The sequence below is a fragment of the Polistes dominula genome, unplaced genomic scaffold (genome assembly GCF_049000335.1).
Source record: "Polistes dominula isolate Pdom_NZ unplaced genomic scaffold, Pdom_raw_medaka contig_168, whole genome shotgun sequence".
Taxonomy (NCBI): domain Eukaryota; kingdom Metazoa; phylum Arthropoda; class Insecta; order Hymenoptera; family Vespidae; genus Polistes; species Polistes dominula.
In genome coordinates, this window is record NW_028301024.1 from 1,666,451 (window position 1) to 1,672,850 (window position 6,400).

The window sequence follows — 6,400 nt, forward strand, 5'->3', positions numbered from 1 at the left end:
CCGTTCTGCTCCCGCTGAGGGAAGCTCAGCCGGTTTTACAGGTTCAAATTGGCTAGCCGTCCATATTATGCCTGCCATTATTATGCCTCTTCCTTCTTCTACCATGAGCACTCGGTTGTGGCTTCGAAATTCCATCCGCGATATAATAAAATAAAAGAACAATAACAATCGACGAAAAACGGTGCCGATTCGCAAATAATTAGAGACGCGTTTGCGCCTCTCCTTTCTCTTCGCCCCTCCCCCCATCCACTCCTCGCTCTCTTTTTTTTTATCGGAGAAGAAACTACAATTCGCCGACTTACTTGGTTGGCCATTCTTGGTAGAGGTGCCCAATCTCGTCAGCGAGACACAAAGGTCGAAGGAGTGAAAGGCGGCCCTTTTTTTAAGATAAACCATTCGCTCTAATTATTGTTATTATTATTATTATTATTATTATTATTATTATTATTATTATTATTATTATTATTATTATTATTTGTTATTATTATTATTATTATTATTATTTGTTATTATTATTTGTTATTATTAAAGGGACCGCGAATCGTTTCACATCGAATTGCTCTTTCGAATCTATACGGCCTGATAATTATTTTTCGCAAGAGAGAGAGAGAGAGAGAAAGAAAGAATGAGAAAAGGGGTCGGGGGAGGAAAAAGAAAGAGACCACTTTCCTCTCAATGGTTTACGAGATATTTTAATAATTTTGCGCTAACGAGTACGCTAATTGGGTTATCAGAGAAGTAATTACAGGTCACTGTAGAAAAATACCTAATTTGCAGCTCGCACCAATTATTATGCTAGCGTCTTATCGTTCTAAACCCTCGTTACCTACGAGCCAAAGGTGGTTAATCTTTTTTTTTCACTTATTTTTATTTTCTCGCTACTTTATTTCTATTTTTTCGCTTTTTTTAAAATTATTTATTCTCTCTTCTCTCCTTATTCTTTTATATTTGTTTTCTCTTCCCGATTAGTTAGAAAATCGGTTAATAATTTTCGACTTACATTAATATGTATATTAATTATAATGATAACACAAGGATTATACGGTATTCGCTATAATGGTAATTAAACATCGATCATTTTGAATTGGTGCACGTTGAGAGATATACTTGGCACAATTCACGAATACGCCTAATTATGGTCCTTACAAACCAGTAAATACACGCTATCGGTTATTGTCAACCATTGTATTAACATAAACGTATTTAATTGGTTCGACACTTGCTGTTATCCATTAAGTCTATAAATTTTCTGCTTATACTACCTACACTAATCAGCTTATTCCGAGAGATGTAATATCGCAAACTATGTGGATGATTCTTTTTATATTGCGAAATAAATCCAATTTCTCTAAATCCTTACCCAAACCACCATCATCCTTCCCTTTAACTCCATTTTATACTCTATAAGGTTTTGCATTCTTTTTTCATTCTTGATTATTCCATACGTGTAATGTTTGCTATTAAAATACCGATCTTTACATTCCTAGTGTACCCTTTACCTTAAAATTTCTAAAAATCAGCCTAATCCATGAGCATAAGCATTCTATGATATCGTTTATGCATGAAACATAATATATCTGTACTTTTAACTTAAAATATATATAAATATATTTTAGAATCAGATATTGGATAAAAGTTGGAACGTGTAGACGATAAAATTAATATGTAGTTCTTTCTTTATTTTATTTCCTGTTTAAATACGCTATCGTAGACGATAAAATTAATATTTAGTTCTTCATATATTTCATTTCCTGTTTGAATACGCTATCGATCTTGGTGAAAGGAAACTCCACTTGAAAATTGGGGGGAAACGATATTCCGTTGTTTAAAAAAACAACGAAGTTCCTTTATGCATGATTTCACTACGATCTTTATCAAAAACAAAAGCTGTATCCATTGGTTGACTAAGGGGGGAGGATCCTTCTGCTATTGGTCGATAGTATTCAAAATCTCCTTTCCTCTCCAAAGGGGTGACACTTATTTATGATATAAATATGTGAAAGAAACTAAGAAATCGAGTCTTTAGTCTTCAAGTCTTAGTCTATCAGTTCTTAATCTGTATCAGTCTGTATATCTGTTTGTCTGTCAGTGATCCCATTCGTACGATAATTATCGTACCCGTCATATAATTTGAAGCATCTGCAATACTTCATAAGTTTGTCGTTCTTATTCTAGGTTTCACAACCGAATAAACACTTGGCAAATTAATTTTAGGTTTCTGTATACTTAAATAACATAATATTAAAATTACATGCATACCAAGAAATTTGTAATTTTTTATTAAAAAAAAAAATCGCATATGGCAGATATTTAGTAATGAGAAAAGTGCATGGCAATAAAAGTTTATGTTTAATAAATCTATCTAAAGTCAAATAGAAAATTAGGCCTCTCAAAATTCTTTTAAAATCTAGGATTATTACCTGTACAGGTAGGATGCGCACTAGTAAAAAGCAAGACCTACCGCCAGCCAAGTAGTGCAGGTTCTAACCGAAAGATCAAGAAGAACGACATATCAAAAAATAAACTTACCCACAATTATTGTTTTCCCGACGTTGCTAGCTCCCGGACTATATATGCAAAGTTTAGAAAGAAAGTATTGGGAATTATAATTTTTTCAATTTAATTTAAATAAAAATATAGTATTATTACCACAACCCACAATTCTCTCTCGAAAACGTTGCTAGCTCCCGGACTAATACTATTTTTTATTACGAATGCGGGGACATATTTGGTACATAATTGGGGTCCAGGGGCAGAGCTCCGGCGGAGGGTTGGGGGGCGGAGCCCCCCACCACTCCACAAAACAATATTGAAAAAGTTAAAAAAATTTTAAGTAAATTTATTTTTTTAACAATCAAACACTAATACAGCACATTAATACAACACATCAATACAACACATTAATACAAATTGCGAACAATCAAGTACAAATTAAACAACATTTTCTAATTAGTTTTACTACCGTTTAAATTAATTGTTATGTTCGAACAATTTGAGAACGAGATATTTAAATTTTGGAAATTTGTTGATGATTGTCCACTAGAGCGAAGTTGAGCGCACGAGCGAAGCGAGCGATAGCGCATTCAAACAGGAAATGAAATAAATGAAAAACTAAATATTAATCTTATCGCGCCTACAATATTGACACTTTGATTGTGTTCTTTTTATCGTCAATTCTCGTGCGGTAAGTAAAATTTGGGTGCAACAAGTAAACTTTCCGCACTCAAATTGACATTTATTTTATTCAAAACGCGTGTTGTTATTGTAAAGTATGTAAACAACGTCTATCCGACCCCAATAGCGACCGAAAAGATAGTACTTTCCCCGCATGAGTAATAAAAAAGAATTTTATTTACCCGCTTTCCTTGTATTCTGTTGCGTTGTTGATTCAAAACTTGTGAAGCTTTAAGCTTCTTTTTTTTTTACAGAAAAACTACTAAAAAGTTTCTAGTCATATAAGACATTTCATTTTCAACTTATTTAAACTCTATTATGTATCTTTACATATAAATGCTATCTATATTAGATGCTATTGCTCTCCTCAGAACTAAATTTAAGCACTAGATGGCATCATGAGCATTTTTAATTGCAAGTATCTCAAAAATTATTGAGTAGTAGCCCCTATAACCATATATATATTCGTAAACAGGGAAGCAAAATCTATCATCCTGCAAAATTTGAACAAAATCTGAGAGGACAAGACCTTGCACTCTCCTTAAGTACGAATTCCGAACACTTGAAAGAATGTCACACTCAACTCTCGATTTTGACGCGTAGGCGCGCCGTGGACGCCAGCGCGTTGGTATACCTATATGTGGCGCCATGATGTATATAGATATACACACTAGCAGCATTTGAAAGTAATCTTAACACATTGCCAGCCGGCGACCTAAGAGACATTTAAAGCCTGAGCGCCATCGTGGGGCAGCTACTCAAGCGACAAACTCAGAAACCCGCGGTTTCGCGGGGCCGGCGCTCAAGTGACAGTCTCAGAAACCCGCGTTTTCGCGGGGCCGGCTGTCAATGTGTTAATTTAGCAATACATTGCAAAGGTGAAAAAAATTAACAAACGAGTAAACTTTGTGTAAAATTTTACGCTCTACACGCTGGTATAATTATTTTTTTATTTCGACTAGCGGTTTCCAGAATATTTGTAAAAAACACGCAATTTTCGTACTTCCCGAGCACCAAGCTTAAAACGGATTTCAGAAATCGATTCCTCGGGCCAAAAAATATAAAATATCAAAAGTGCATCCATCCAGACGCAGTTGGTGCATATTTTGATTTCAGAGCTATTTTGACTGGACTATAAAAAAACGTAGACAGTTAGCAGGAATGGTCTTGGAAGTTTGGAGTCTATGGTCTATAGTCTCCATACTTGGAAGAGACGCACAGTGCGGCCGGAGCCCCGATTATGCGGCCAAAATTCGAAAAGTTAAGGAAACGATCTGCAATTTTGTATTAGGGGGTTTTTAGGGCCGCTGATTACGAATTCTTTACCAGAATTAACAAATTCAAATTGGCGGATCCAATATGGCGTCATGTTATACGAAAAAACTTGTCAAGAATGAAAAAATTTAGCAACTGGTCTCAAACTTATTGTTTTATCGTTATTAGGGTCTGTGACTAAGAATTTATCAAAAATGAAAAAATTCAACATGGCGGAATGCAATATGACGATACAAACATTTTTATTAAAATTAAACATAGTGACATACAAATTAAGAGTTTATTAATATAAAATTATATTATACAAGAAAAAGTTTTCTCTGTCGATGTCGCGGTCGTAACAGTCGTAAGTCTCTACATCTGTACTTAACTCAGAGGCCGAGCTACTTTCAACCATTTCTTGTTCTTCTTGAATATTTACAGATGGAGGTGATAATAAATTAATGGTTTCTGTGGACAATAATTTGAGCGGTTTAATAGGCTACTTTCGGCAACTATAAATGTACGGATATTTTTTATGACATTAAACAATTGCAGTTTCGTGAATCCTTCTGTAGTTGAAGTATTGGAACCTAAAAAACAAATAGCATATTGCAATATTGCTTGTAAATAGCAATACAATATTGCTTTATTACAATATTGTTTTATTAGAAGAAATACACATATAACTTGTCACACCGAAACATGAAGGTCTACATCGCAATAATCAAGAAGGTCTATCGCTGCCCTTTTCACCGTGTTTATATATACATTCCCCCACCAATGGTCCTAAACACTTCCGTCGATCCTTCTTGAAGATTCTTGATTATTCTAAATACATTTTAAACCAAGGACCTCTCTCCGATTTCTGTTTCGAGAATATTCGAGAGATTTCGGTTAGCTTACCAAACAATAACAACAGTCAATATCATTATACATATACTTATTGGGAAGGTTATATATATTGACGACTTCATTCTAAATATAAGCTTAAATTTACTTAAAACGTAATATTTCAACAACTTCTTTCATTTATTATTATAACTCTTGAAACGAATATCCTACTTCATTTTTGAAAAAAATTCATAAAAATTCAAGTGGCAGTTAGGGGCAGCTGAATTTTGTTTTATTTAGTAGATAATACTTTTATGTATAACCTCCAACACAGCTTAAAGCAGCAATGTACAGCAATCTATTACTTTTTCCTCTTACAATTCAAATTTTATTAATAATAATACAAAAAAACCTTCACTTATATTTCTATTTCTAACAATTTTCTATTTAACAATTAATTCCCAGAAATTTTTTCACATATTGTACTAACCTTCAGTTGAAGATTCCATTTTTCCTGCTTGATTTTGTTTATTTCCAGAACTTTTACACGATCGTAAAGACGCGTCTACCGTTTGCTCTGTGACTACAATAGTGTAGCGCTCGGACGAAGGCCACATTTCGACTGAGATTGAGGAGAGGATTTAGGAAAAGGAACGTTACTGTGAACGGTTTTCGTTTCTTAGTGGATCCCTTTAGCCAACCCAATGATGAAAAAACCCCAACTAGAAACTTTTTTTTTGAATTTTGGACGCATAATCGGGGAATCGGCCGCACCACGGAGGATAGATACCAGGAGTCCGAATGTAATGTTGAAAGAATGGTATCAATTTAGGGGACAAGATATTTTGCCGGTAGGGCGCGCTGCTTTTCACAGAGTACTCGTTTAAATACTTACGCGGGAAGTCTTGTTGCTATTGACAGCTCTGAAAAAAAATATTTTAAGAAACGTGGAATTAATATTATTTAAAAACTACACAAATGTAATAATCAATTATTTGTTACCATAATATTTTTAATATTATTTTGAGGTTACTCACTTTTAGTGCTTTGAATAAAGCCACTTTTCCTAAATTCTTACTTGCCTTTCGGCCACTAAGGCAACCATAAACGGCACAACACTTTCCCATTTTTTAATAAA

General features: G+C 34.1%; 1 long non-coding RNA gene across 1 annotated transcript; it reads right to left on the bottom strand.

Annotated features, from left to right (window-relative positions):
* Positions 1 to 4,713: 4,713 nt before the first annotated feature.
* On the bottom strand, positions 4,714 to 6,049 carry LOC149031965 (uncharacterized). The gene is made up of 3 exons (XR_016177134.1): positions 5,753 to 6,049; positions 4,972 to 5,021; positions 4,714 to 4,899 (listed from the first exon to the last, which is right to left on the bottom strand). It is a non-coding gene; the product is annotated as an uncharacterized LOC149031965 (long non-coding RNA).
* Between the last annotated feature and the right edge of the window lie 351 nt (positions 6,050 to 6,400).